Below are 21,531 nucleotides of genomic sequence, written 5' to 3'. Positions count from 1 at the left end.
TCTGTGACAACTAACAGAGCACCTAAAAGGAAACCTGTAGAAGTAAAATTGATACGATGAGAAGCAAAGACTTGAACAGCCCTTGTCTTGAATGTCAAGGAACAACTTATTATCTCATTTTTTTCTACATAATACCATTGGTTGTACTCTTTACTTAAAATAGAATTAATCATAGGTGTATTAATTCAATGGAAAATATGTCCCAGTAAAAAATAAGGGTGGAAATAAGAGAGATACAAGCTGTACAGTTTGGAGCACATTCCCACAGACTTACCTAAGGGTAAGCCTAAAAACGTGCCATGAGACTCTCAATCTCATTAAGCTGGATGGCTTCAATGCCACCTTATGTATTACAGTGATTATATTAAGTGCATAATTGATCATATAGATAGGGTTAAGTGTCAAAGGGATCAAATAAATAAGACCAAGTGTCTGGTAATAACAATAGATAGAATTAAAAAGCAGAGATATTCCAACATGGGAAGCAGACTGCACAGTGGACTCATAGTATGAGAAATGCCCTAAACAGCACTCTGACCTCAGAATCAGCCCTTAAGGCATTCAGATCTTCCTAAAAAGCCCATGAGAGCATTTCAGGTATGGAGAGCCAAGACATTGTGGCAAAAAATGTTCTACATGAAGGATCTGTGTGAGTGAGATCCCATTGGAAAGAAGGGGCCATCAAAGAAGGATGTACTTTTCTCTGAAGAGAGGAGAGAACTTCCACTTTGCTTATGGCCCTGTCTAAATATTGCTGGGGTTTGTGGACTCAAAAGACTTCCATAGACTTCGCAGCTCATGTCAAGAGATTCAGGTGATCATTGACACCATAAATAAGAGTTAATTGTTCAATCAACAACTGGAGTCCTGTGCACTTACTCCCCATGTAGGACCTCTGTCTTGAATGAGTTGTACTATGATAATTAATTGCAAAACTTGTTTTCAAACAGTACTGTATACTGTGTGCATGTGTGTACAAATTGTTTAAATCTGTACTTAGTACAGAGTTGGTCTTTTATATATAAAGTTAATTAATAATGAATCTTAATGAAGAATGGGATGGGAGAGGGAGTAGCCAGTGGGCTTGGAGGGCAGAAATGGGGAGGAAGAACCACTATATTCTTAAAGCTGTACTATGAAATTTGTATTCATTAAATAAAAGCTTTCTTTTAAAAAAGAGACTATTGGAACTCCCAGATGTGCTTGATAAAGTAGCAGGATATAAAATCAACACACAAAAATTATCTTCCTTTGCAAATGCAGACAATACCACAGCTGAGAAAGAACTTGTAAGATCAATCCCAATAGCTGCAAAGACAGGCAAAGACAGGTGGCAACATATCAAAAGTCACTGCACAGGTGGCTGAGATGACAACTCCACCATCACAAACACAAAACCCACCACCTAAACCCATTGGCACTTGGGGACCAACCTGATCAGAGCAACTCAGGAATACCTGGTTTACAGGTGGCTCAGCCTTGGTAGACCCTGGAAAGGTGCAGCCTGTAGACCCTCAGATAGAATGATCCTGACAAAAGAGGGAATAGACAATTCAGCACAACATGCAGAAACGCTTGCAATTTGGTTAGCAGTAGAAAAAACAATCCAAGAAGGACACAAACACATTTACATTTGCAATAATTCACAGTGCTCATACAATGCAGTCACAATTTCGCCTAGTAAATGGAAAAAAAATAATTGGCAAATCTGTGGTAAAGATATATGGTCCAATGAGACATGTGCTAAGATATCTGAGTCCAAATAAACTTAAAATAATGATTTAACAAACTTAAAATAATGATTACTCATGTAGATGCCAGTACTAATAAACCCCATCATGAAGCACAATACAATGAGGTGGTAGACAGATTTAGATCAAATAGCAACTATTAGCTAAAAAAAAAAAAAACCTAATAATTGGTAAATTAACATACCTAAATTGAAAATCACTAAACAAAATTGAGAATATAAAGTAAAAATACACTAAAATTAAAGAAAAATCCAAATGGAAAATAGTTAATACTGATCCATTAGAGATAACAAAAGAAACTCTTCAATTACATCAATGGCTAGGACATATAGGAACACATGCAATGTACAAATGGGTTCCTGATTGAAACCTACCCATTACGTGGCAACAGTGTAAGAATGCTATTAAAATGTGTACAGATTGTCCAAATATATCACCAAGATTTGTACACAGAGAACCACCATTAAATTATAAAATTAGAACATTTAGCTGTTTACTACAAATAGACTTTATAGATCCATTACTCAAGCTCCAAAAGAAATATGCATGTACAATAGTAGACACTGAAACAGGACTGGAAATTGCTAGAGAATGCAAACACCCAAACCAGGACAACACTATTAGTATTTACGGACATGGATTTCACTCTTGGGAGTCCCAATAGTGATTGAAAGTGATCAAGGATCCCACTTTATGGGATATAAAAGATGGGCAGAAAATTTTGACATCATATTGAACTGGGGCTGGTGCTGTGCCGCCGTGGGTTAACATCTTGGCCTGAAGCACTGGCATCCCATATGAGTGCCAGTTTCTAGTCCTGACTGCTCAACTTCCTATCCAGCTCTCTGCTATGGCCTGGACAAATAGTACAAGATGGCCCAAGTCCTTGGGCCTCCACACCTGCATGGGAGACCTGGAGGAAGCTCCTGGCTCCTGGCTTCAGATTGGTGCAGCTCCGGTCATTGAGGCCAATTGAGGAGTGAACCGAGTGCAAGACCCCTCTCTCTCTCTCTCTCTCTCTCTCTCTTTCTCTCTCTGCCTCTCCTTTCTCTGTGTAATTCTGACTTTCAAATAAATCAATCAATAAAAAATAATATGGAACTACCATATGGCATATAATCCACATGCTAGTGGTAACATAGAAAGGTTTAACAGATGAATTAAACTTGAAATACTTCAAGACAATAATAATAAAAAAATTGCAAAATGCCCTAGACATTGCAGTTTTTGAATTAAACTCCAGAACAAGAATAAACACAGAACACCCACATAAAGCATAACACAAAATGCCAATGATTTATTAGAAGTAACACCACAACAAAATTCAAAACACAAAGTCAAACCTTATAAGTTAATTTAAAAAAACATTTAAGGATCAAATGTTACCCTCACAAGAAATTATAGCTAACAGACCAGGAAACACATACTGGACTACAAGCAATAAAGAACAATTAAAACTCCCAAGGAGAGATGAGTTAATATTTTTTGTAAACTCAGGTCAATACTCTTATACTGGGGCTAGCACTGTGGTGCAGCAAGTTAATGCCCTGGCCTGAGGTGCCAGCAAGCCATATGGGCACCATTTGAGACCCAGCTGCTCCACTTCTGATCCAGGTCACTGCTGTGGCCTGGGAAGGCAGTGGAAGATGGCTCAAGTCCTTGGGCCCCTGCACCCATGTGGGAGACCCAGAGGAAGCTCCTGGCTCTTGGCTTCAGATCGGCACAGCTCCAGCCATTTTGGCCAACCAACGGATGGAAGACCTCTCTCTCTTTCTCTGCCTCTCCTCTCTCTGTGTAACTCTGACTTTCAAATAAATGAATAAATCTTTAAAAAAAAAAAAAAAAAACTTGTGCTTATCTGAAGTAGGATCATGCCAGCAAATAGCCAACCCAACCTGGATCCATCAACAATACAGGCCATCACTACCTTCATAAAACCATTACTGCCCTTGGATGGATTTATGACAACCAACTACTAGACATCCTGGTGAGTATCCTGCACAAGAGTCCAACCTCAGAGTTTGAGCCCAACATCTTCAACATTTACACTGACACAGACATTAAATTTAACACTCAATAACACTGATCTACCCTGATGATGGGATGCCAATCTGCCTGTGCAACCCCATGAAATCAACTTCAAGGTTCTTCCAAACATACTTCCTACAATATATACAACCTGTTTAACCTTTACTGTGGTTGTCCTGTCTTGACATTAACATTTTATGAACAGTCAGTGAACAGCAGTGACTGGTAGAGAAAGCTCATCTCCAACTACACCTTCTGTTTGATCAAAACCTTAAAAGAATAAAATTCAATGGATATTAATAATTGGACTATAATCAGTACAAACCCATATACATATATGGTAGAACTGCAGAGCCCAGATGGAATTATACAAAGATTCCATTAATCACCTTTTACACTGGATCAATTCCCAATTGGATACACAACCCAGGAATGTGAATAAAGAGCCCAGGAGTGTATGGAAACAGATGAAAATTATGAAGATTTCATTTTGATTGATGATGAGACAGATGGCATTGGTATAAATCAAGAATAGTTCATCAAAAATATAATAACCTATATCAATGACTTACTTCCACAATTAAATATTCATCATCTCACCATTGTATACCAATTATTGGGATGACCAATTAGAAGACATCTTGACAAACTTTACTACTGCTCCTGAGACAGAAACAGAATAGTATGAGATGCCTCATCATTTCCTATATTATCCTTCAATTTCTTCAAATTTCAATCTCAAGCCTCCCCCCCCCCATATTTCACCACCAACCCTGCTACTCCAATCTACAATCATACTGACAATCTGGAAACATCTTGATGAAAATATTACCAAAGTGACCGGGCACTTTGATCATAAATAGCTTGCCAAAAACATCTCTTATAACATTAATAACTTTTATGCCAAATATGCCTTCTGTTTTATGTAAGTCAGTATGTTTATACAGAACAATGCAAAGAATACTGCAAAGCAAATAGAAGATATAGTGTCTGGCAAGCAGAGTTTTGGCCAGTGAACAATTTGGCAAAGCTTTGACAAGATGCAGCAGATCCACTCAGCCATCACTTGGAATAAGCCATTGTTGCCCAAGAGGATGGAAAGCAGTTGTGAGGCTTGATTTTTATCCCCTCTCTGGGGTAGGTGGGCAGTGATTGTGATCTAGGGCATCCTCAATCACAGGCCCATCCTTTTTGGGTGTCACCAACCAGAAGTTGGTTTTGGGTGTGGCCAATGGTGTGATAGAAGCCTTCTGAGTGAGACCAATTGTGATACGGTAAAGTGGGTGAAGTAAAGTAGTGGCCAGCTGGTTGGCTGCTTCTTTATGATGTAATGTTCTTCTGTCCTTATCGTGCTGACAAGCTGTGTCTGTTTCTGGCAGAAGATCTGGACAGTTCCTCATGCTTAGTAGCATTAGCTAAAGTAACTCGATCTTGGTTTGATTTTTCTCTTTCTTTTTGGGCTAGTGGTGCTCTGTAACTCTTTTGGGACTCCTGCAGGATTCCCTACAATGTGCCAGCAGGAGTTGTTTATTTTGAAATTGGAGATATAGATTCAATGGGGATCCTTGAGAAGACAAAGTGGGAAAGCCACACTCAATTGTTGCTGACTTCCCTTTGTCAACTCAATTCCTCTGTCTGAATTAATGTTATACCTCCCACATAGTGATTAGCACTTGTAATTTCAAGCCGCTTATCAATGACCTGAGTACTAATGCATATTTTGTGTTAAATCTACAAAAATGTATATAATGTAGCTGCTGTGGTACACATAAAAAGAGTGATAATCAGAGTGGAATTGACTGAGGATCTTACAAGAATTAAGATCCAAGTCAATCTTGTAATAATCATTAATGAAAATATATACATTCATGCATCTCATGTCTGATTAGGTTTAGTCCTATATTAATTCATTTAATATTCTTTAGAAACAGATAAGATAAATACCACTTTCCTCTTCACCATCCACAGAAAGCCTACTCCCTGAGTTAATCATTCTATTAAGTTTAATTTTCTCAAGCATTTTTAGCCATGTCTACATATAGAATGCATAACAAAGATGAGAATTCTCATTTTATGCATACTTGATTTTGGAATATTAGTGTATAAAGTGTTACATGAATTCAAATAATTCAATGTACATGTTTTAAAATGATCTGAAATACAAATTTTTAATTACTTATGGAGATATTATGTTCACTTAATTATCATGTAACTTTTCCATTCAGAGTGTACAATTGAGTGGTTTTAACAGATATATGGAATCATGATGGCTGTCAATTAAGAACACATTTACCACTTCAGCTACAAACTCAGTACCCTATAACTGTTCCTTAATGATGGCTTCATCCCTCCAACCCGAACTAAACACAAATCTAGTTAGTTTTTTTCATAGAATTTTGTACTGTGAACATCCCATTTGATGGATGCAGGTTTCCAAGAGTTCTCATGCCCAATGTGGAGCCCATCCACAAGTTGGGCCTGGGGCCCACCTCACAATTGCACTCACAGTGCACAGGAACAGCAACAGGCCCATGGAAAGGAGGAGAAGTAGAGATGATTTCTCACATCCAAGGTATCCAGTCAACTGGCAGAAAGGAAAACTTCCCATTCTTGGCTTCACACAATTGGACTGCAGTTTACTGACAATGATTCAGGAGAGGAGAGGGAAAGAGAAAATCTAAATTCAAATATCACTGAATTTCCATGCTGTTACTTAATCTTAGCAGATTTAAAAAAAAGATTTATTTATTTTGAGAGGTAAAGTTACAGAGAGTCAGAGGCAGAGAGAGAGAGAGAGAGAGAGAAAGTCTTCCATCCATTTTTTTCTCATTCACTCTCCAGATGGCTGCAATTACCAGACATGCACTGATCCAAAGCCAGAAGGCAGGAGCTTCTTTCAAGTCTCCCAAGAGGGTTCAGGGGCCCAAAGGCTTGGGCCATCCTCTACTGCTCCCCCAGACCATAGCAGAGAGCTGGATCAGAAGTGGAGCTTTACCCACTATGCCACAGCACCAGCCTCAATCTTAGTAGATTTTAGCAGTTATGTTTTCATTCATGGCTGTTTTTGAGACCATTTAAAGAGCATTTAGAGGGTTGGATTTCTGTTTATATTTAAGGAATTTTCACCAATTTAAGAATAATGTAGGTCTATATAACTACTTGCTGTCCTATAAGAAATCTTTATAAAGATCTTTCAATTGTAATGAATTGTAATGAACAAGTAATTCATGAATTACTTGTAATTGTCATACAGTAATGACACATTAACTCTGACAATTAACATCATCAATCAATTGTCAATATCCTGAGAGTCACATTGTTATTGACATCCTTTGGAGGCTTTGAGGAAGCCAAAGTGTCATATGTGTTGTTATACTTTTCTAGAGGCCAGAGTCTGGTGTAGCAGGTAAAGCTGCCGCCTGTGGTGCTGGCAACCCATGTGGGTGCCAGTTCAAGTCCTGGCTGCTCCACTTCCAATCCAACTCTCTGCTATGGCCTGGGAAAGCAGTGGAAGGTGGCCCAGGTCCTTGGACCCCTGCACCCATGTGGGAGACCTGGAGGAAGCTCCTGTCTCCTGGCTTTGGATCGGCACAACTCCGGCCATTGCAGACAGTTGTGGAGTGAACCAGCAGATGGAAGATCTCTCTATCTCTCTGCCTCCCCTTCTCTCTCTGTGTAGCTCTGACTTTCAAATAAATAAATACATTTTTAGAAAAAAATTCTGTACTAGTCACCCCAAGTTCATTGAATTAGTAAAATTCATTCACCTATTTAAAACACCTTTGACAATAATTTTGAAAACCTTAGATGATACATGAAATTTCAAGGAATTGAAAATTCATTGATAATGAAGTATGAACTTAATTTAATAGGTAATGAAAAGATAAATGAGAGAATGTGCCAAAATTTTAGTTGCATCAATAGATTATGCCTTTTTGGATTGTTTCTTTCCTATGTGTTCTATAATCCTAATGGCTAATTTAGAGCAACAAGTTAAAATTTGCAAGGTCTTTAAGAAAACATCTCTCATGTAGACTAGTCTATGTTGATGTAAGGCATGATTTCTAGAAATCATGTATTAGGAATCATGTATTCTAATGTTTAATTTTCAGGAACAATGAATGGTGGATGCCATATATATGTGTAACTGCAGATTTTATTACCATTTTTCTACTTCTCATCACAGTTAATTGTTCCCTAATTTCATCATATCAGATATTATATTGATTTTACCTGTACAAAACACTTAGACATCCCATACTTGTTTGTGTATGTGTATACAAGTGTAAGTGTCTGTGTGTGTATGTGTGTTCATGCAGGTGCCATATAAGACAGCGATTGTATTGAAAATGCTGTGAGGAGCCCTACTCCTAACTTCAAATATTCAGTCCTCCTTAGAACTGCCCACCTCTGAGGCAGAGCAGTGGGTCCCTTTTCATTGTTCTGGGCTGAACTGTTTGTCCTCAAAATTCATATCTTGAAACACTAATCCCAGGGGCCAGCATCATGGCACAGGTTAATCCTCTGCCTGTGGCACCGGCATCCCATATGGGCACCAGTTCTAGTCCCACCTGCTCCTCTTCTGATCCCGCTCTCAGCTATGGCCTGGGATAGCAGTGGAGGATGGTCAAGTCCTTGGGCCCCTGCACCTGCATGGAACACCAGGAAGAAGTACCTGGCTCTTGGCTTCAGATCGGCGCATCTCTGGTTATTAAAAAAAGAAAAGAAACACTAATCGCAAATTAAACTATTTACCAATAAAACAATTAAATAGGTAGTTGAGTTTTTTTTTCCCCCCTCTCATTCTGGTGTGTTGAACTGATTTTGTCTCTTTGCTGCAAAAGGGAATTGGAAAGTTTTATTAAAAGCTGTGAGATGTTTTTATACTCTTTCAAAATATGGAAATGCATATTAGTCATATTTAATGTGAAAGAGTTCTGAAGTACAATGTAGTAAGCAGAAATTGGTAGGATCTTTAAGTCAAAATGGAAAATGATCTACTAATTCGAATCATATATTACTAAGTGTGATTTACCCTATCAGAGGAAACCTCCATGGTGTCTCTCACTGTTTCCTTCAGAGAAGTAGTCATTATTCAAAGATGTAGAAATACACATATTGCTAATAAGTTTCAAATGCCTGATTAAGGAATGGGAGAATTAATTTCTTGGTAGCTGTCAAATCACTGGACCGAAAACTCAGAAATAATTGACCTCTTCAAACCAAACCAAGAGATGCTGTAAACACTCAAAGGGCAAGCTCTGAGACCTGGGGCCCTTTGTGTCACTTCTTAGGAGCAGGTGCCAGGGTGTGCTCAGCCATCCCTGTCCCCACACACCAGTGGGTCTGTAACAGTAAGTCCTTTCTCAAACGTGTGATATTTGCAGCATGATGTGTGTGTGTGATTAGAGCCAACTGCGGTTGATTGGTTGCAAACTAAAAGGCTAGAGCTCAAGAGCAGCATGCAGGAGAGCAGTGGGCATGTGGAGTGTTGTCATCACAGAGAAGGGGCTGTGCTGGTGGGATCTGCTGCCATCTGGAAGAAGTCAGTACACTGTAATTACCGCTTAGCCAGTGACAGTCTGTTGCATCCAGAGCCGAAAACTTGCCCAGATGTGATTTTTATAATAAAGGTGATATGCCAAATAACTTTTTAAAAAAAGATTTATTTATTCAAAAGTCAGAGTAACACAGAGGAGAGGCAGAGAGAGAGGTCTTCCATCTGATGGTTCACTTCCCAATTGGCCGTAACGGCCGGAGCTGTGCCAATCAGAAGCCAAGAGCCAGGAGCTTCTTCTGTGTCTCACTTGTGGGTGCAAGGGCCCAAGAACTTGAGCCATCTTCTACTGCTTTCCCAGGCCATAGCAGAGAGCTGAATCAAAAGTGGAGCAACTGGGTCTTAAAGTGGCTCACATAAATGATGCTGGCACTTCAGGCCTGGGCGTTGACCTGCTACCTGATATTAAAATAGTGCACTCAGAGAATTTCATCATGACAGCCTCCATTTTGGACTACCCCTTCAGCACTGTAAGTTTCTACAGCACCAACAGCAGTGTGGGCCATGAAGGATTCTTGCTGGGAGAGATAAGAGGGAACTTTCAGCATCAGTGAGTCATGCATTAGAAAGAAAGAATTTCTGCAAATAATTTAAATCCATAGCCATCAGCTTTGTTCAAAACTTCATTTTCTGTAACTGTGAAAATGAAATTAAGGGAGAGATTTGAGACAGAATTCTTAAAGATATGTGAAAGAAGGTTACTGAGTGGTACATAACTTGGCAAACCTGCAGGTTTTATATAAGGAAGAGATCACCCATAAACAGCTCACTCACACCACCAGAGTGCCCAATCTTGGCTTCCTTCTCTTCAGCTTCACCTCCACTATCAGCAATTTTATTCCTGTTTTAGAATTTAGGCTCTCTTTAGTTCAATTTGAAGGTATAATCAGAGGATATCACTACTCCCAATCTAGGTAATACTAGCAAGCAAAAACACAGTGTCTTCAGTGTCAAACACTGTTCAGTATTATGCCAAACTTATTAAAGAACATGATACAGGAATTTTTACAATGATGGAATAATAAAAATCATTAGAGCAATTTATCAGGTTTATAGTGCACACAAAAAGAAAGTGCTGTCAGTGTGTCAAATGTAGAGCACAGCGTGCAAATTGTTGAGTATTATCAGGGAGAAGTGAAAAAATTAAGACAAATCATGCTGGGTAAAAGTATATGGGAACAAGATTTCAGCAGGCAATGTTAAGCAGGGAAGCACCACATAGAAGTATGCAATCATTGTTTATTCAATGGATGCCCTAGTCTGGGTTCACAGCTGGGAGGTAGAAATACACTTGGAGATGCAGAGGTCCCTTATCCTCTTCATGATGACTTTTACCCAACCAAGACAGTATTCTCAGTCATTCTCACATGGAAGCAAGTGTCTTTTTGCCTTTATCTCAGCTGTGGGCTCTTTCAATTATTCTTCCTCCACTGCTGGACTTAAGTATCCTGCAAGTGGAGCAGATTTTCTTCCCCAGAAGAGCAGCTAGGGACAACAGTGGGGAATCAGGTGTCAATGATTGTAAAAATTTAATCGACCCTACAGAGCCCTCTAGTGGTGAATAGTCACATTCAACTGATTCATGACCCATTATTATATCCCAATGAGGACCCCAGCAACACTCAGACCTCCCAGAGTTAATTCAACCAAAGAGGCTCTCCAGTTAGCACACCTTCTCTCGCTTGTTATTGAGAGAGGCACTTGAGGACTTAATCTAGGAGAGCTTCCATGTCAGATGCTTTGACCCTCAAGAGGAGAGTTCTTGCACACAGTAATCATAAGCCTCTCTCCCTGGTCCATGTCCTTGGATGCAATGTGCAAGCTTCATGACACAGAAAAATTAACAAAAAGAAAGAAAGAAAAAAAAGAAAAAGAACAAAGAAAAGAAAAAGAAATAAAGAGAAAGAAGAAAGAAAAAAGAGAGAAAAAGAGAAAGAAAGGAAGAAAGAATGAAAGAAAGAAGAAAGAAAAAGAGAGAAAAAGACAGAGGAAGGAAGGAAGGAAGGAAGGAAGGAAGGAAGGAAGGAAGGAAGGAAGGAAGGAAGGAAGGGAGGAAGGAAGGAAAAAATTGTGTTGTGATACAACTCATGGGTTTACCATAAATTTAGATGAAGTGGGGGCCGGTGCTGTGCCACAGTCATTAAGCCTCTGCCTGTGGCACTGGTATCCCATACAGGTACCAGTTCATGTCTCGGCTGCTCCATTTCCAATCCAGCTCTGTGCTAATGACCTGGGAAAGCAGTGGATGGTGGCCCAAGTGCTTGGACCCCTGCACCCATGTGAGAGACCCAGAAAATTCTCCTGGCTCCTGGCTTTGGATTGGCTCAGCTCTGGCCATTGTGGCCATTGGGGAGTGAACCAGCAAAGGGAAGACCTCTCTGTCTCTCTCCTGTCTGTCAAATAAGTAAGTAAATATTTAAAAAAAAATAGATAAAGTGAAATTTTTCTGTGTAATTTCTGTTCTATAAAGTAAATCAGAAATTAGAGACTAAGCATAATTGGTTTTCCAATGTTTTGTAAATCAAAAATTTACCTCTTGTAGATTCATGCAGTAAAATTTACTTTTTCAAAGAGGGACAATTTTAACAAGAGCCTTCAAAGTATTTTCTATGATGAGCCAAATTCACTGTTGTCAGAAAAAAAAATTTAAATTTTAGGAAGGCCTAATAGAATGAATCAGATGTGCCTTCTATTCACATGACTTTGTGAGATTAAGAGAGAGTGCTTTGTTTCAACCTTTTTTTTTTTTTGACAGGCAGAGTTAGACAGAGAGAGATGGAGAGAAAGGTCTTCCTTCCATTGGTTCACCCCCCAAATGGCTGCTACGGCCGGCGTTGCACCAATCCAAAACAAGGAGTCAGTTGCTTCCTCCTTGTTTCCCATGTGGGTGCAGGGCCCAAGCACTTGGGCCATCCTCCACTGCCTTCCTGGGCCACAGCAGAGAGCTGGACTGAAAGAGAAGCAACCAGGACAGAACCAGCGCCCCAACCAGGACTAGAACCCAGAGTGCCAGTGCCACAGGTGGAGGATTAGCCTAGTGAGCCATGGCGCCAGCCTGTTTCAACCTTTTTCTACTAGGCTGATGAATATTGTCACTTGAAATGTTTTCATTTAAAACTGAATTCTAATTACCAATAATCAACCATTCAAATTAGTACATGATAATAGACATTAATTACTTTTCTTTTAGTATATCATAGTGACAAAACTGCAGTAGTAGCACATTTATAGTTTGTTCTGGTGTCCTTATTAAAATTTTTTTTCTTGAAACTGTTCTGCTTTCCTAGTTTCTTTTTTAAAAAATTATTGATTTACTTACCTGAAAGTCAGACTTTTCAGAAGAGAGAGAGGGAGAAGGAGACAGAGGGAGACAGGGAGAGTACAAAGTACTGTTTGAAGATTACTTTTACAGTTAATTCTCATAGTACAACACATTAAGGACAGAGGTCCTACATGGGGAGCAAGTGCACAGTGACTCCTGTTGTTGATTTAACAATTGACACTCTTATTTATGGTGTCAGTAATCACCCGAGGCTCTTGTCATGAGCTGCCAAGGCTATGGAAGTCTCTTGAGTTCACAAACTCTGACCTTATTTAGACAAGGCCATAATCAAAGTGGAAGTTCTCTCTTCCCTTCAGAGAAAGGTACCTACTTCTTTGATGGCCCGTTCTTTCCATCAGGATCTCACTCACAGAGATCTTTCATTTAGGTCATTTTTTGCCACAGTCTCTTGGTTTTCCATGCCTGAGAAACTCTCATGGGCTTTTTAGCCAGATCTGAATGCCTTAAGGGCTGATTCTGAGGCCAGAGTGCTGTTTAGGGCATTTGTCATTCTATGAGTCTGCTGTGTATCCTATTTTCCATGTTGGATCATTCTCTGCTTTTTAATTCTATCAATTATTATTAGCAGGCACTGATCTTTTTAATGTAATCCCTTTGACATTTAATGCTATATTTATGATCAATTATGAACTTAAACTGATCACTTTAACTAGTAAGATGGCATTGGTAAATGTCAACTTAATGGGATTTGGAGTCCCATGACCTATGGCAAGAGAACAAATTTTTCAAATGCTGTTTAATTAAAAGCATATCCATGGGGTCTTGTATATTTTTTCTTATTTAATCTTTGAAGTACACCTCTACTTATGGATTGAATTCTTAATTCTGTGTGAGGAGAAATGTAGGTCAAATTTTTCATAATAAAACAAAATTGCCTTGCAAAATATAACATGGCAAGAATTTGCATTCATGTGTACTTATTTTCAAAGCTCAGAATCCTAAACATGTACATCTTTAGGGGTGCATATCAGATGCAAATTTTATCTGGAATATCACCTTCTAGCTTATTCACACTATTGTTCTATATGACTCATTTGTAGTACTGCAAGAGGATTCCCCCTCTATTGGACCCATTTGCAATAACACCAACCTCTTATTCATATTTTCCAGTTCACTGTAGTTATTCATTTAATCATACATTAAAAAAGACTCTAAAATCTCATTCACCATGTCTTCTGGTTAAGGATGTAAACTTGGTAACTCCAAACATTTGCAGATCCTGTGACTGCATCTGACAGAGCATATGACTAGTGTATTTATACTGGTCTAACTAAACTCATCTTTACAAAATTACTTAATATGTGTATCTGTCTATATCTAAAAGTTATACAATTTTTTGTTCATGAGTACTTCATGTCATCATGCATGGATTGAGTGTTTTCACATATTCACATCACCATTCCCTTTTCATGTGGAATGGATAATATGACATAATGTCTCTACTGATGCCATAAGAGTTATACATAGGGGCTGGCACTGTGGCATGTGCTGGCATGCAGCACAAAGAACTGAGTTTCCTGAAACAGAGAGTGGGAATGTGGGGACAAGGACGCAAAGAATGGAGCCAAGACAAATCCTGATCAAGGCTCGTTTATTCAACAAGTCCAGTAGTATTTAAACATGACCAGTCATACACAAGAAGCCACACAAAAGATTTACATATCCAAAAGACTTTTGGTGTTACAAAGGGTTCCCAATAAGGTTCTTCTGCTTAACAGATCACAAAATGTTATCAATCATTGATTACAAGGGTATAATAAAACACCTAGGTGATAAATGCAGGTTTCAGGTGTGACTGATTATCTACACCATCTCTTGTGAGAAGTTTAGCAGTGAGATATGGTTCTTCCTGCCTCTTCCTGGAATCTCCTTAGCCTTTTGTCTGTGCCAGGATGTCTCCATCCATATGTTTAAGTGTAAACAAAAGGGGCAACTGCCTGTGGCTGCCCACATTTCCCCCTTTTATATTTTTTGAGGCATTGTTCCTGTCTTAGGTTGCCCATGTCTCTTCTTGTCCTTACCCGTCATTGGACACCCAAGACATCCTCTGAGGCTCCTGTCTTAGGTTGGTACAAGGAGACCAAGTCTTACCCATCATTGGAATTCAATGCCATCCTTTTTGGCTTGGGGGTGAAGCTGTGAATGCAACTTTAAAATCTCAGACCAAATGGCACCAAATGACACAGAGAGGCCTCAGAATATACAGGGGAGGCACAGAAGAAAAAGCAGGAGCAGCAATAAAGGACCCAGCAACGTCAAAACCAGGGGGTCCATTGAGATCCACCAAAAGAAAAGGGATTAGTTAGAAACATATGCTGAAGTTCAACTTTTAGCTGCTGTACCAGATATTTTATGTAAGGAACATTATTTGAGATAGTAAAGCAGCAACCTCCAGGAATCAAGTCACAGCTTATACGATCTTTCAGTAGTAAGTAGTCAATGGCAGCCCGGATGAGCAACACACCTGTCCGGACCTGATCAAGTTCTGTTAGGCAGAAAGTTAGGTATGAGCTTATGTGTGTGTGACAAAGGCCTCCGGAGAAGACTTCTATGTCCAGCATCTGCATCTACATCTGAAAGCTATCCCGATAATGCTTCAAGGGCAGCCCAGTGTTCGCATCCTGCCCTGCCCCCTTCTACCTGATAACCTGCCAGGCAGAGATCCCTGCCCCTTCTGCCTGACAAATCTTCCACAATCTCCCAGGTGCAGCCCAGTATCTGCATTTCAAACACCATGCTCTGGATCCCCATTCTCTAGGGGGTCCTGCTCACCCTTCCTCTAAACTCAGGATGGTGCCAGCTAGACTTCCTCTTGTCTGATACCTTCAAGGGAAAACTCAGATAGGAGCTTCTTAGTATTTACAGCCATAAAATCCTTTGTTTCAGGAGGAGATGTGTGAAGACAAAGACCCATCTCCTTAAAAACCCTGGGCCTCAACTGGACTGTGCACTCAGCCTCTCTGCTGAGCCACCCGCCTGGTCTGGCCAGGTGTAATCTCTCCTCTCATCATGTAACCTCACTCCCCCCCCCCCCTGACCCAGTCTCTCAGGCTCTGTCTGGAGGGGTGCCCATCCATCCTTAAGGATGTCCCTTCCCTAATAAACCTTGTTATTTTACCTCCCACTACTCTCTGTCTCACGCCTGAATTCTTTCTTGCGCAAAGACAAGAACCCTGCAATTTCTCCAGTAACAGTTCCTCAGCAATATTGGCTAAGGCAGCAGCAGTCGTGTTCACAGTTTTCGTAACAATACATGCTAGTTCTCTTAATCCGTGTTTGCATAAGCAAGCCCAGCAGCTCCTGCCATGGAGGCAGCAAGGAAAAAAGTTTCCCAATCCCCGGGAACATGGAAATTATCAGTACATCCTTCATAAATCATACGCGTATATCTTCTTTTGTACAGATTCTTATCAGCAGGTTTGAGGAGGGGTGCAACCCATCCAAGGGAGCATTTACCCCTATCATGAGGAGCTAGAGAGCTATATGCATAATAACCACCCAGAAAAACCCATCCTTTAGGAGCTTCGCTCCCATTGAATCGAGAAAGCTGAGTTTTGTTTAATTGCCAAGGCACATAGTATAACCTTTTGGTCGAATTGCTAATTTTTAGAGAAGTAGGATTTATGCCGGTAATTTTTGTAAACTCCTTTTTAGTAGAAGGAACTCCCAGGATATTGTTAGTTAACAGGTCTGTAGGAGAATCGGCTGTATTTACACAAAAGGATGACGTATTAGCTGAGGCAGCTAAATGTAGCCAGAAATTGCTACTTTCGACAGAGAAGGAGGAATTGACCATAAGAGTTACTTTAACAGTTTTAACCAATACATCAACGAGGCCTTTTTTCCAGAATTGACAAAGGTATACCCCGGAGTCTGACAATGTGACCAGTTTTAATATGCTAAAATCAGTATTCTCCCTTTTTGATTGATCAGTCACATTAAGCCATTGATTCTCAACTATATCCCTCCCAATATGGAACAAGGTTTGATTGTTCCTTACCCATTGTACAAACCCTGCTGTTTTAATTCCATTATCATAAGTACATGAACAATTTAGAACTACCGGTGAACCAACAGAGGTGGTAACATAAGTTTGGCTTGATGTAAGCCGGAGAGCCAGGATCCCGATCAGCAATGTTATCATGATGATCAAGGGGCTGCTTCGTGACATTGTTTGCTGTACCAGTCGCTCAGGTAACCACCGCACTTCATTGTCTTTCTTTAAGAATATAGAAACATGTCCATGTCCCCATATTAAAACAGGGTCAGGTCCATACCACTGAGCAGTTACAGGGTCTTTCCATTTCACATAGACTTGTTGTCTTTCGGTTTCAGGATGCCAGTGACGATCAGCTGCAAATTTCCCCTGATTATCCAGTATTAAAAAATTTAAGATGAAGAGAGCATGTGATAGCCATTTTTGCGGGGAATGTGCTATGGCCCCATATTCCCCCTTTTTTATTTTTTGTAAATGATTTTTTTTTTTTAATGTGGCATGTGCATGTTCCACAATACCTTGTCCCTGGGGATTATAAGGAATCCTGGTGATATGAGAGATGTGGAAGTTAGTACAGAAGTGCTTAAAAGAGTTGGAAGTATACGCTGGGCCATTATCAGTCTTTATTTGTATAGGGCTTCCTAAAACAGCAAAGGCCTGAAGCCAATGAGAGATGACATGTTTGGCAGCCTCACCTGATTGCGGGGTGGCAAAAACAAAACCTGAACATGTTATCTAAAGAGACATGTATGTATTTTAGCTTACCAAATTTAGGGAAATGGGTAACATCCATCTGCCAAAGCTATACACCATAGTGAGGGACCCAGAGAAATGTAACACAGGAAGGGCAGGATTTTACAATTTGCCTTGCCTGTTTCTGGGTGATTCCATATCTTAGTCCTAAGGTCTGGGCATTAAGGTGATGTAAATCAGGACCACGGGACGCTTTTTAGATTTTGTCAGTCTTCCTTTAAAGGATCTGGCTTATGAGCCAGAGACTGGAGCAGCTAGAAAGAAACTGAAGTTTAGCATCATTTTACATCTTGGCACCACTTTTAATCTAAACAGCCCAATTGGTTATTATCTCTGTGAGATGAGGGATATATCTTTTGACATCTCCAGGGGCCCCTCTGGAGGTATCAAAAGTCCAGAGAATTTAAAACTTTGATTTTCAGAAAGTCTGTTGAAGGTGCCTAGAGAACTTAGAGTATCTGGTCAAAATAGAATTCCTTAACTAATTTAGGGCAATTTTAACACTTTTAGACCAGATCTGATCATAACAACATTTAACATAACTTTTTAAGACTTAATGTTTTTTATCAATCATAACTTAACAGACAGTAGAGTACACAGATTACTTTGGCAGAATATGGATTCTATATTTCTTGTTGTTGAATAGACCAGAAATAATAAAAAAAAAAAACTTGAACATAAGAGTTAGTACACAAAATCATCACATAACTCAGAACTATTTAACAGAGTTAAAAAGAGCTTACAGGACCTAATTTTAGAAATGGCAGAGTAACTGATTAAGCAGACACTGTTAAACAGAGACGTTATAGTTTTTGCAAAAACAGATTAAGATTTATGATTCAGACCATTTTCAGATATTTACTAACATTAGTACACTTTTTTTAAAAAAATAACCCCATTGTTGTAAATTTAGGTCAGTGTAATTTTGGCATTAACACTCAACTTATAGAAAACCCTGTAAACAATATTTTAAAATCATAAACTTTTTACAACTTTTCATAACTTGCTCACACCTTCTGAAACTTTACACCCGTAGTTACTTTTCCATAGTTTTGAATTGTCATGAATGGACAACCTCTGAGAACACATGCTGACAAACTCAGTCTCTTATCAAAGACGTGAAAAGTACACATAATACGTTTTTCATGTTTTACTTAGCACCGATGCCTAGATGACTTAAGACACTGAGTTATTAATGAATACCACACCATTATCTGAATTAAAAGTCAAAATTACATTTCCATGCTTTTAAGAAACATAAGGACAACACCTCCTGAGCAGCAAACACAGTCACTAGTGCATGGTTACAGCTTTGAAAAGATCTTTATCCTTAAGAGAAACAAGTTTAAAGCATATCAAAGAAATGTAAAACTGAGCAAGTGAACCAAAGGGCAGGGCGTTTGCATTAACCCAATTTTCTGAACCAATCTGTATTGGCTTACTTTAGTTAACAACATAAGGGCTTGTATACACAGAATTTACTCTCATTTTTATAAGACTACTCTAGCTGAAAATCAAAAACATGAATACAACATAGATCTGACATCATTTACTACATTTTAATATACTTTGTTGAAGGGTTAAAAAGTTAAAAGCCGCTCCCCCCCCACCTCCTCTGGTGAACTTTCCTGACCTCGTTAGACTTGCTCTGCATAGCCATTCTCTATAAAGTTAATTAGTCAGTAAATTACCCCAATGTGAGCGTAACCTTAGTTTCACCTAAGTAAGATAGAAGAAGTCACCGTATATCTCTTTGCCTCCTGGAACTCTTACCCCACCATGTGTCCCTTATCACCATTCGGCTGCATTCCTAGGTATCATCAAGGCAGTTCCTGCAACCTTGTTGTGTTTGTTGTGTGGCCCTCCCTTTTGGCAATAGGAGGCTTTTTGATACTCCCTGTATAGGCCATATGGTTCTCTGAGGTCTAATCAGGCCCTTACTCGATATCCTGTACTCCCTGTATTCATAAATCAACTGGTTGTAAAATCACTTAACTTGTATCAATTGTTTACTCTATACCTCTGTCTGATCTATGCAATGATTGATTTTCTTTGTTTAAACGTGTATAAAAACCCCAAGCCAAGACTATTTGGGGCCGCTCGCCTGTACTGGGATGGGGGCCCCTGACATGTCGGATCATCAATAAACCTTACCCTTTGTTAATTGCATGAGAGAAAGTCTCTTGGAGTGTTTTTGGGGTGGCAAGAGCAATCCAACTCTAACATTGTATAATTTGAATGGACTCAAACAGTTGTACTTTAACAAATTTGTGAGTCTCATCCTTTGAGAGTTCCAGGGATCCGACTGGAAGCCCCAAAGTTGAAAGACTCGGTTTAGAATTTAAAATGTCAGAGACTCAAACTGCTTTAGTTAAAAATTAGTATGTTTAACCAAGACTGTGGGCTAGATCTGATCAGTTAGGTAATCCTCAAACATTAAAACAGGAAAATAACCTAAACAGCTTCGCATTGCAGTTTTTCCAATCAATACTCATACTGGCAATAGAAAAACATGAAACCTTCAAGACACATGAAAACTCTCATTAGATAAGTTAGCTACAGTAGCACAGAAAAGAGTTGATCATCAGCATATGAGCCCATTGTTTAAGTTTCCATTAACTGTAAAGAGAAAAACCCATCAGGTTGGAAAGGGTTAATGGATGAAGGTTCTTGTTCCCTTAGGTAAGGCCAGCACTAGCCAAAGGCACTTCCTCTGCCCCCCTCCTAGTGAGGAGTGGTATTGAATTGGAAATGGGGAGAAAAAAAGCAGCCCTGGGCAGCACTCTCCCAGGAAATATCTGGCTAGGCCTGCATGGGTGCGGCAGGCCACATTGGCTGGAATAGAGCACAGAGAAAGGCTATGGTCCCTCTTTTACAGGGAAGACTGCACACGCCGGGGCCTAGCAGGACTGGCTGTGGGGTTGGGTAGGTGCGCCATTTCACCAAGAGTGCTGGGAACCTCCTATAGCGCCTAGTCTAATTAAAACAGCCACCAAGTTGAGATCTTCAACCAGAGCCAGATCCAATCAGAGCTACTGCAACCACTCAATTAAAACAGATAGTTAATAGTGTACAAAAGCATACCACAACTCTCTCCATTCATCTTCTCTTCCAGTTATGATCATAAGGACATCTATATATTTCCAAGATCAAATAAAATTAATTTTTCTCCAGTAAAGTGATTACTTATTCTTCAGCTTATTTTCAGTCTTCTCTTATTTTTAATTCAACTTTCTGCAAACTTTTTGAAGTATGCTTCTTATGTTGGTTGCTAAATAATCTCATGGGCCTGGCACTGTGGCTTAGTGGGTAAAGCCACTGCCTGCAGTGCTGGAATCCCCTATAGATGCTGGTTCAAGTCCTGCCTGTTTCACTTCCCACTCAGCTTTCTGCTATGGCCTGGGAAGGCAGTGGAAGATGGCCCTAGTCCTTGAGACCCTGCAATCACATGGGAGGCCCAGGAGAAGCTCTGGATCCTGGCTTCAGATTGTCTCAGCTCTGGCTGTTCATAGCCATTTGGGCAGTGAACAAGTGGATAGACAACTCTCTCTCTCTCGCTCTCTCTCTCTCTCTCCCTCCCTCCCTCTCCCTCTCCCTCTCTTTCTGCCTCTCTGTAAATCTGCCTTTCAAATAAAAAAAAATTTTTTAAATCCTTCCCTATTCTCATTAGAGAACAGACATGAACTAAATTAAAAAAAATGGGGCTGGTACTGTGGCACAACTGGTAAGACTATTGCTGGCAGAGCTGGCATCCATATGGGCACCGGTTCAAGTCCCAGCTGCTCCACTTCCAATTCAGCTCTCTCTATGGCCTAGGAAAGCAGTAGAAGATGGCCCAAGTCCTTGAGCTCCTGCACCAGCTTGGGAAACCTGGAAGAAGCTCCTGGCTCCTGGCTTCAAATCAGTGGAGCTCCAGCTGTTGCAGCCAGATGGGGAGTGAACCAGCAGGTAGAAGACCCCTCTCTCTCTGCTGCTGCTCCTTCTTTCTCTCTGTAACTCTGACTTTCAAGTAAATAAATCTTTAAAAAATTTTTAAAATAAAAACTTAATAGTCTCATGCCTTTCTAACGTTCTGTGCATTTTCCTTCTCTTTTTTTTAAAT

General features: G+C 39.8%; 1 pseudogene; it reads right to left on the bottom strand.

Annotated features, from left to right (window-relative positions):
• LOC127486009 (E3 ubiquitin-protein ligase TRIM13-like) overlaps nucleotides 1-21,531 on the bottom strand; it is a 35,531-nt pseudogene that overhangs the window by 6,927 nt on the left and 7,073 nt on the right.

Source organism: Oryctolagus cuniculus, chromosome 12, assembly GCF_964237555.1.
Source record: "Oryctolagus cuniculus chromosome 12, mOryCun1.1, whole genome shotgun sequence".
Classification (NCBI taxonomy): domain Eukaryota; kingdom Metazoa; phylum Chordata; class Mammalia; order Lagomorpha; family Leporidae; genus Oryctolagus; species Oryctolagus cuniculus.
This window is presented reverse-complemented; position numbering and strand designations above follow the sequence as displayed.